This window comes from Eptatretus burgeri, chromosome 18, assembly GCF_056783735.1.
Source record: "Eptatretus burgeri isolate ZD-2024b chromosome 18, Ebu_testis_v1, whole genome shotgun sequence".
NCBI lineage: Eukaryota > Metazoa > Chordata > Myxini > Myxiniformes > Myxinidae > Eptatretus > Eptatretus burgeri.
The window spans coordinates 19,998,001-20,006,001 of NC_140978.1; positions in this window are offsets into that span (position 1 = coordinate 19,998,001).

Genomic DNA, 8,001 nt, shown 5'->3' on the forward strand with positions numbered 1-8,001 from the left:
TCCTTCATTGGTTTAGCATGGTGCGTGTTTGGTGATTAAAAAGACCGTTGCTGCTGTAGTTGTGCATTGGGACCTCGGTAACCATCCGCTCGGGTTCCACACGGGTCGAGTGCGGAAACGACTCGTCCCGTTCGAGCTCTGTCGAGGGTGTGAATACTCGGTAGCTCGCCACGTGGGCCTCTTGGTATTTTGAAGTTTTGCAAATAACCCTGTATCACGTGGTTGAATTATTGACGATTCACCATCCTGTAAGGGACCGGTGCCTTCGGAGTTATCCGAGGGTAATGATCTGAATTCCGGGTGTTCGCTGGAGTCGACTCTGCTGCTCCAACTCGCGGTCGGGCTCGCAGCCGATACCCGGCCCACAACAATATATATATATATATATATATATATATATATATATATATATATATATATATATATATATGTTTATGCATATATATATATATATATATATATATATATATATATATATATATATATGTTTATGCATATATATATATATATATATATATATATATATATATATATATATATATATATATATATATATGTTTATGCATATATATATATATATATATATATATATATATATATATATATATATATATATATATATATATATATATACACATGGCTTGAAGTAAACTTAAAATATGGCTTTGTCCCAGGTTTCTCCACTCACTTTCATGGAAGCAGGATGATTATTGACCCAAAACTGATGAAAGGTTCAGTTTACCCCTTCATTTGCGCAAGCGTTTGATTCACAACATGAACATTGCACAGTTATTGCTGGTCGACAAAACCCTGTACGATTTCCCACTGTAACTGGATGTGGTTATTTGCAGGGTTAGCGGCTCGGATCAGCACTGCAGCTCATGCAGCAGTGTGCGGGATTATCAGTACCATATTACTACCAGCCTTCTGCCACCGTTTTATTTGCAAAAAAGCAAAACAGCCTTCATTTATTTGAGGAATCCTTTTAATACCACTGAGGAAATACACTAATGGAGCCTTCCGCTGCTAGCTCTGTATTAAAGCTATTTAGTTTACCAAGGAGAGGCTGGAAATGTATCTGAGAGGTTTATGTGTTTTGTATCTCGCGAATCAGGGAAATTTACCGCCATGCATATAAAACGAGTGATGTCACGATGCAAGGCTCTTCCATGCCTGGATTAGCACAGGCTGGATACATTTCCTTATGGTGACATTTTTGATACATTTTCACCAAACGTATTCTTATGTCACTCTTTGGGAGATTGGCAACCTGCTCAATGAATCGTGTTGTACTTGGAAGAGTCACCGTTTACATGGAAACAAAATTTGTGCCTTCATTTACATGGAAATCAAACCTGCAGCAGTGAAAGAACATTTCAGCTCTTGTCCTGCTTCCAATTCTTCCTGGGCAGGAACATTGTATAGCATATGGACAGGTGTCATTAAACTTTCCATCATGTGTCTCTGTTTGCAGAAACATTCACATTAAGTTTGACATGTTCGGTTTATTGATTCCAAATCGCAATGATAAACACCTTGATCAATCATCTCACTAAAGGTACTTCATTTTCCCTGTTGCAATCTATTATTCTTTGATACATAAGTTTTAAGATGAATTTTGATTTTAAAAAAATTCAATAAATATGCACAGAAATTAAATAGTATGGATACAATTATTAAAATTCACCCAATGGACTATTCATTTAAATAAAAGTAATAAAATTACCATAGAGTGTGTTAGTACTCCATATGTATGGATAGGATGGGGACAAATAGCTGCCCCATCAAATGTGTACAAAATGACATGCTTAAAAAATAATATTGAGTGAAATCATAAAGCCTTTAAAAGCTATACCTTTTATTATTGAACGTTTTCATAACTATCTTGAACGGTTTAAAATAAAAAAACTCTCGTATCGTATCCGGATCTTCACCAAAATCTAAACAATTCGTCCATGTCACACACCCAACCTGTCCACCATGTTTCATACAAATCCATCCCTAACTTTTTGAAATATCAGCTACATATCATTTTTAGTCCCATCTATCAATGGTGAAGAATCACTTAAAAAAGAAAATAATCATCGTATCCGGATCCACATCCAGATCTTCAGCCAAATCGAATCAATTTGTCCTTTTCATGCACTCAACCTCCACATCAGATTTTAAAAGAATCCATTCATAACTTTTTCAGATACCCTTTTCACATACAGACAAACAGACAGGGCTAAAAACACAACCTCCATCCACCTTCCGATATATATATATATATATATATATATATATATATATATATATATATATATATATATATATATATATATATATATATATATAATGATTCCAACAGAAGGAAACGCCATTGTCTCGAGTATTGCACCATCACCATCACCATAACAACTGATGTTTCAATCGGATTTAAAAAAGAATACAACCACAACATACCACAATCTGTTGAGTGCCATTTATGTACGTGCAGAGTGAGAAACTCTGCCATAAAACTCAGTCTGCCTTGAAGTCCTTGTTCTTGGATTGCAAGTCCGAGTACATTGTAAGGTCCCACAAAATGTTAACTTATGAAGGAAAACGGCCCAGAATGATCTGCTGATGCTTTCATTGAGGTTTAGAGGCAGTCTTACAAGTTATTCAAAAGAGCATTCTAAATTGACCTTTCCATACACTAATATGCATACTCTTGTTCAAGCAAATCATGCAGTACCTCTTCTTCATGTAAATAGATGTGATAATGTGACCCTTTTATAAGACATATATTTATGACATGTACAGTACACATTGTCGAGAGGAAATTGGAAATGCCAACATTGATAAAATGAACTGAAGGGAAGGGAAGAGGGTGGGGATGGAGGTATCTCTTTATTGTGTCCGTTTCGATGGAGAGTAAATTGAGGAAATTAAAATGGAGGAAAAGAAGAGAATGTAAGATGGATGGTGGGAGAAGAAAAGAGGGTGATCAGAGTTTGGGTGAAAAGGGAAGGAAGGTTCGGTGGATATATGAGTACGAGGATAGAATAGAAAGGAAGGAGCAGAGAAAGGAGAGAGGGTAAAGAAAAATTCTGCCATATTTGCGTACACGATAAATAAAGGACTCTTCAGGTTAATGACAACAGTGTAGCAGAATGTCTGAGTGGAGAGAGAAGGGACGGAAATATTGGATGGTATATTAAGGGAACTAGGGAAAGGACTTGTGTGAGATATATCATTAAGGGATTTTGGGGTCATGGGGTTCCCCCGTGAAAACGCTGAGGGATGTGGGGGTCATGAGTTTCCCCATCAAAATAATTTACAAGATGTTGACGTCACTGGAATCCAGATCGGGAAAGGTAGAGTTAAGCAAGTGAGAATTTTTTTTAAATGGAAAAACATGTAGGGCTGGAATAACCTCAAAACAACCAAATAAGGTAGGATGAAATGATAAGTAAAGAATGACAAAGCAGGAATGACACCACAATACAACACCAAAATCCTTTTACGCATTTTACGCATCATGACATCTTTTGACTTCACCATTGAGAGATGGGACCAAAAACGATATATCATGAAATTAAAAAAAGTTGTGGATGGATTGTGTCGGGGACAAGAACAAGTCGATTCGATTTTAGTTCAGGTCTGGTTGCAGATCTGGCTTATCAGTGGGATACAAAGTGTAAACTGTTCAGCCAAGCAGAGGTATGTGCTCTACCGAGAACCATTCTAGTTTTGGAATGCAGTGGTGTTGGCTGATTTCCAAGCAGTTAGAAGATGACCTCGGGCTCAACAGAGCAGAAAGAGGATGTTCCACAGCAACAGCAGATTTTAAGGACATGTGCGTCAATGCCATCCCAGCCATTTGGAGAATCAGAGTTGAAGGAGGACAGAAACTTCTCCACCTTCTCAGGTGCACAAGACAGAGTCCAGGAGCAGTTGGGTATGACTGGGTAGGGTGGGTACAGAGAGTGAAGGGTTGGGACCCAAAATCTGGAAGCAAACAAAAAATTGAGGCATTTGGCCTTCTTATGTGCAGAGTTGTGAGAAGGCCATTCAAATGGCTGTGGTGCCATTTTCATTGAGACAAGGAATGGAGGAAGGAGCATACTCCAGAAACAGAATTAAGAAGGCATCACCAGCTTTTTGAGGAAGGAGACGAGTTTGAAAGTTAATTGTTGAGGTTGGCCAGATGTTTTCTGGCTTTCCTAAAAGAAGGCAACACTTGTTGTGGACTTTGTGGAGTGATCTGAGTTGGCTTTTGTCAGATGGTTCTATCAATCCATACAATTCTTGACCAGCTTCTTTAATTCTTGACCACTGGGGTTTGATGCAATGCCCTTTGTTTACTTTGTCAAAAAATAAAGTACTCAGGCTGTCAACATTGTCAAAGTAACTTATCTAATTTGTGTAGTACCTTTCAAAAAGTAGGCCATTGTGAGGTGGCACCATGGCCAAATTCCTGCCCTTACGTACTACAGTGAATTGCATTGGTGACCATGTTACCCATCTTAAATTTTGTGCACCATTTGTCAGGTGGCTGGCAGGATTGCCTCGAGGTATACTCACTCAACTCTTATCTGTCTTCCTGGGTTTGAATCTCAGACCAGCTATAAACTGTCATCCTGGTGTTTTGCAGGCAGGACAAGACATGAATGTGTGCTGTCCTTCAGCTGAATGTTAATCTGGGCATCCATTCTCCTGGCATGAGTTGCTGGACGTTAAAGATCCCAGGGTATCCTTTCTGAAGGGTATGCAAGCTAACGCTGGCACCCTGGCCAAATACCAAATTCTTGGCCCGACTTCCTGTGTCAGAGTGGCGAGCCATTTGGGATTGTAACCCGAGCCAAGAAACTGCATCAGCAGAATTGATGCTCTGTATATAGGCATGGTACATGATGATGATGATGAATGTGATGATGATGATGATGATGATGAATGTGATGATGATGATGATGATGATGATGATGATGATGATGATGATGACAATGATGATTTCCTCAGTGCTGCATACACTTGAAGTTCTCTTTCTATTCTTTATTGAGCGACTTATGTTTCATAATTGGCTTTTTCAGCATGTTATCACCTGTGTGTTCTTTTATTGTGTCATATTCTTTCTTTGTTTTTTTTTATCACTGTTTCAAAAGCGTTCTTCTACATGTCGATGGAATGCATCTCGTCTTTGGAACACATGCTCCTTATTTAAAACCATAAGGGGTTGTCCAGTCTAATGAATGTTGCATTGTTTGACGAAGCCCTGCAGACACTGTAGCCAACATTCTCATTTTATCCCACCATTTACTGGTTTTATGAATTGCCATTAATTACAAAGTAGGCTGCTCAGTTCCCTACCCAAAAGGCATACAATCAAAGTCTGACATCAAGTTGTTCATCAGTTATACATTATTCATTATTTCCTTTTGAAATCTATAAACACGTTTTTCCTAAGGCTTCAATCACTAACAATATACAGAATGTACAGCTTTTGGGTGCCCTCTAACTTTGATATGTCCACCTTCAATTTGTCTGGAATATACTGCATTTACTCTTACAGTGGGGAGAACAAGTATTTGATACACTGCCGATTTTGCAGGTTTTCCCACTTACAAAGCACGTAGAGGTCTGTAATTTTTATCATAGGTACACTTCAACTGTGAAAGACGGAATCTAAAACAAAAATCCTGAAAATCACATTATATGATTTTTAAATAATTAATTTGCATTTTATTGCATGAAATAAGTATTTGATACATCAGAAAAACAGAACTTAATATTTGGTACAGAAACCTTTGTTTGCAATTACAGAGATCAGACGTTTCCTGTAGTTCTTCAACAGGTTTGCACAGACTGCAGCAGGGATTTTGGCCCACTCCTCCGTGCAGATCTTCTCCAGATCCTTCAGGTCTCAGGGCTGTCGCTGGGCAACACAGACTTTCAGCTCCCTCCAAAGATTTTCTCTTGGGTTCAGGTCTGGAGATTGGCAAGGCCACTCCAGGACCTTGAGATGCTTCTTACGGAGCCACTCCTTAGTTGCCCTGGCTGTGTGTTTCGGGTCGTTGTCATGCTGGAAGACCCAGCCACGCCCCATCTTCAATGTTCTTGTTGAGGGAAGGAGGTTGTTGGCCAAGATCTCGCTATACATGGCCCCATCCATCCTCCCCTCAATACGGTGCAGTCGTTCTGTCCCCTTGCAGCAAAGCATCCCCAAAGAATGATGTTTCCACCTCCATGCTTCATGGTTGGGATGGTGTTCTTGGGGTTGTACTCATCCTTCTTCTTCCTCCAAACACGTCGAGTGGAGTTTAAACCAAAAAGCTCTATTTTGGTCTCATCAGACCACATGACCTTCTCCCATTCCTCCTCTGGATCATCCAGATGGTCATTGGCAAACTTCAGATGGGCCTGGACATGCGCTGGCTTGAGCAGAGGGACCTTGCGTGCGCTGCAGGATTTTAATCCATGACGGCGTAGTGTGTTACTTATGGTTTTCTTTGATACTGTGGTCCAAGCTCTCTTCAGGTCATTGACCAGGCCCTGCCCTGTAGTTCTGGGCTGATCCCTCACCTTTCTCATGATCATAGAGGCTCCACGAGGTGAGATCTTGCATGGAGCCCCAGACCGAGGGAGATTGACTGTTATCTTGAACTTCTTCCATTGTCTAATAATTGCGCCAACAGTTGTTGCCTTCTCACCAAGCTGCTTGCCTATTGTCCTGTAGCTCATCCCAGCCTTGTGCAAGTCTACAATTTTGTCCCTCATGTCTTTAGACAGCTCTCTGGTCTTGCCCATTGTGGAGAGCTTGGAGTCTGATTGAGTGTGGACAGCTGTCTTTTATGCAGATAACGAGTTCAAACAGGTGCAGTTATTGCAGGTAATGAGTGGAGAATGGGAGGGCTTCTTAAAGACAAAACTAACAGGTCTGTGACAGCCGGAATTCTTACTGGTTGGTAGGTGATCAAATACTTATTTCATGCAATAAAATGCAAATTAATTATTTAAAAATCCTACAATGTGATTTTCAGGATTTTTGTTTCAAATTCCGTCTTTCACAGTTGAAGTGTACCTATGATAAAAATTACAGACCTCTATGTGCTTTGGAAGTGGGAAAACCTGCAAAATTGTGAGTGTATCAAATACTTGTTCTCCCCACTTGTATGTCTATCTCCTCATTTATCTTTGATGGTCCGATTCCCAAGTTACATCCCATTCTATTCCTCGTCTTTTTTTTTCCCTTCTTCCTTCCTTTTTTTTCTGGAATTGTTTCCTTCCACCAAACTCCTGGCAGAAAAGTCCACACCCTGCGACAATGTGGTGATCTGGCCATGCACGATTGCTTCTTAGCCTCTGAAACAATCACGACTTGTGAGCACCCCGATGTTCTGCCAAGAGTATGGCCGTCCACTGACACTTTCCCCCCATCCTTCCTTCTGAGTGCAGTTATTTAAGCAGGTTGATCTTTAGCATCTGTACATGAATGTTAAAAAGCTTTTTACATCTATCTGATAATAATAATAACATACAGCTGCAGAATTCTGGATTGCATGATTTATGTATTTCTATACTTTGTTTCTGTTTGTAGTAATTATCCCCTTAATTATAAGAGACAGTTTTTTTTTAAAATTCCATAAGCCTGGAAAGTGTTAGGGTTAGGCTTACGGTCAGTATTAGGGATATATATTAATGAAAACAATGGTTGTCCTACAATTAAACGAAGATTCTTTCATGAGCCTTAACTGAGGTTGACAAATTGAAATGTAGAAAGAAAGAAAGAAAGAAAATAAATAACGAATGAACAGTAAATACATATAAAAGTCAGAGAACTCTGCCAATAGCTTCACAATGTGCCCAAGGCTTTTTGTCACTTCTTATGATATGAGCCAAATTCTAGTACCTATATATCATAAGCACCATGGAAATGTCAACATAAAGGCATGATTACATGCTGGTTTGAGGTATAAAATGTTGGTTCCTGAATATTCTGAAGATGACAAGCCAATAACCAGCTTTGACAGCAATCGG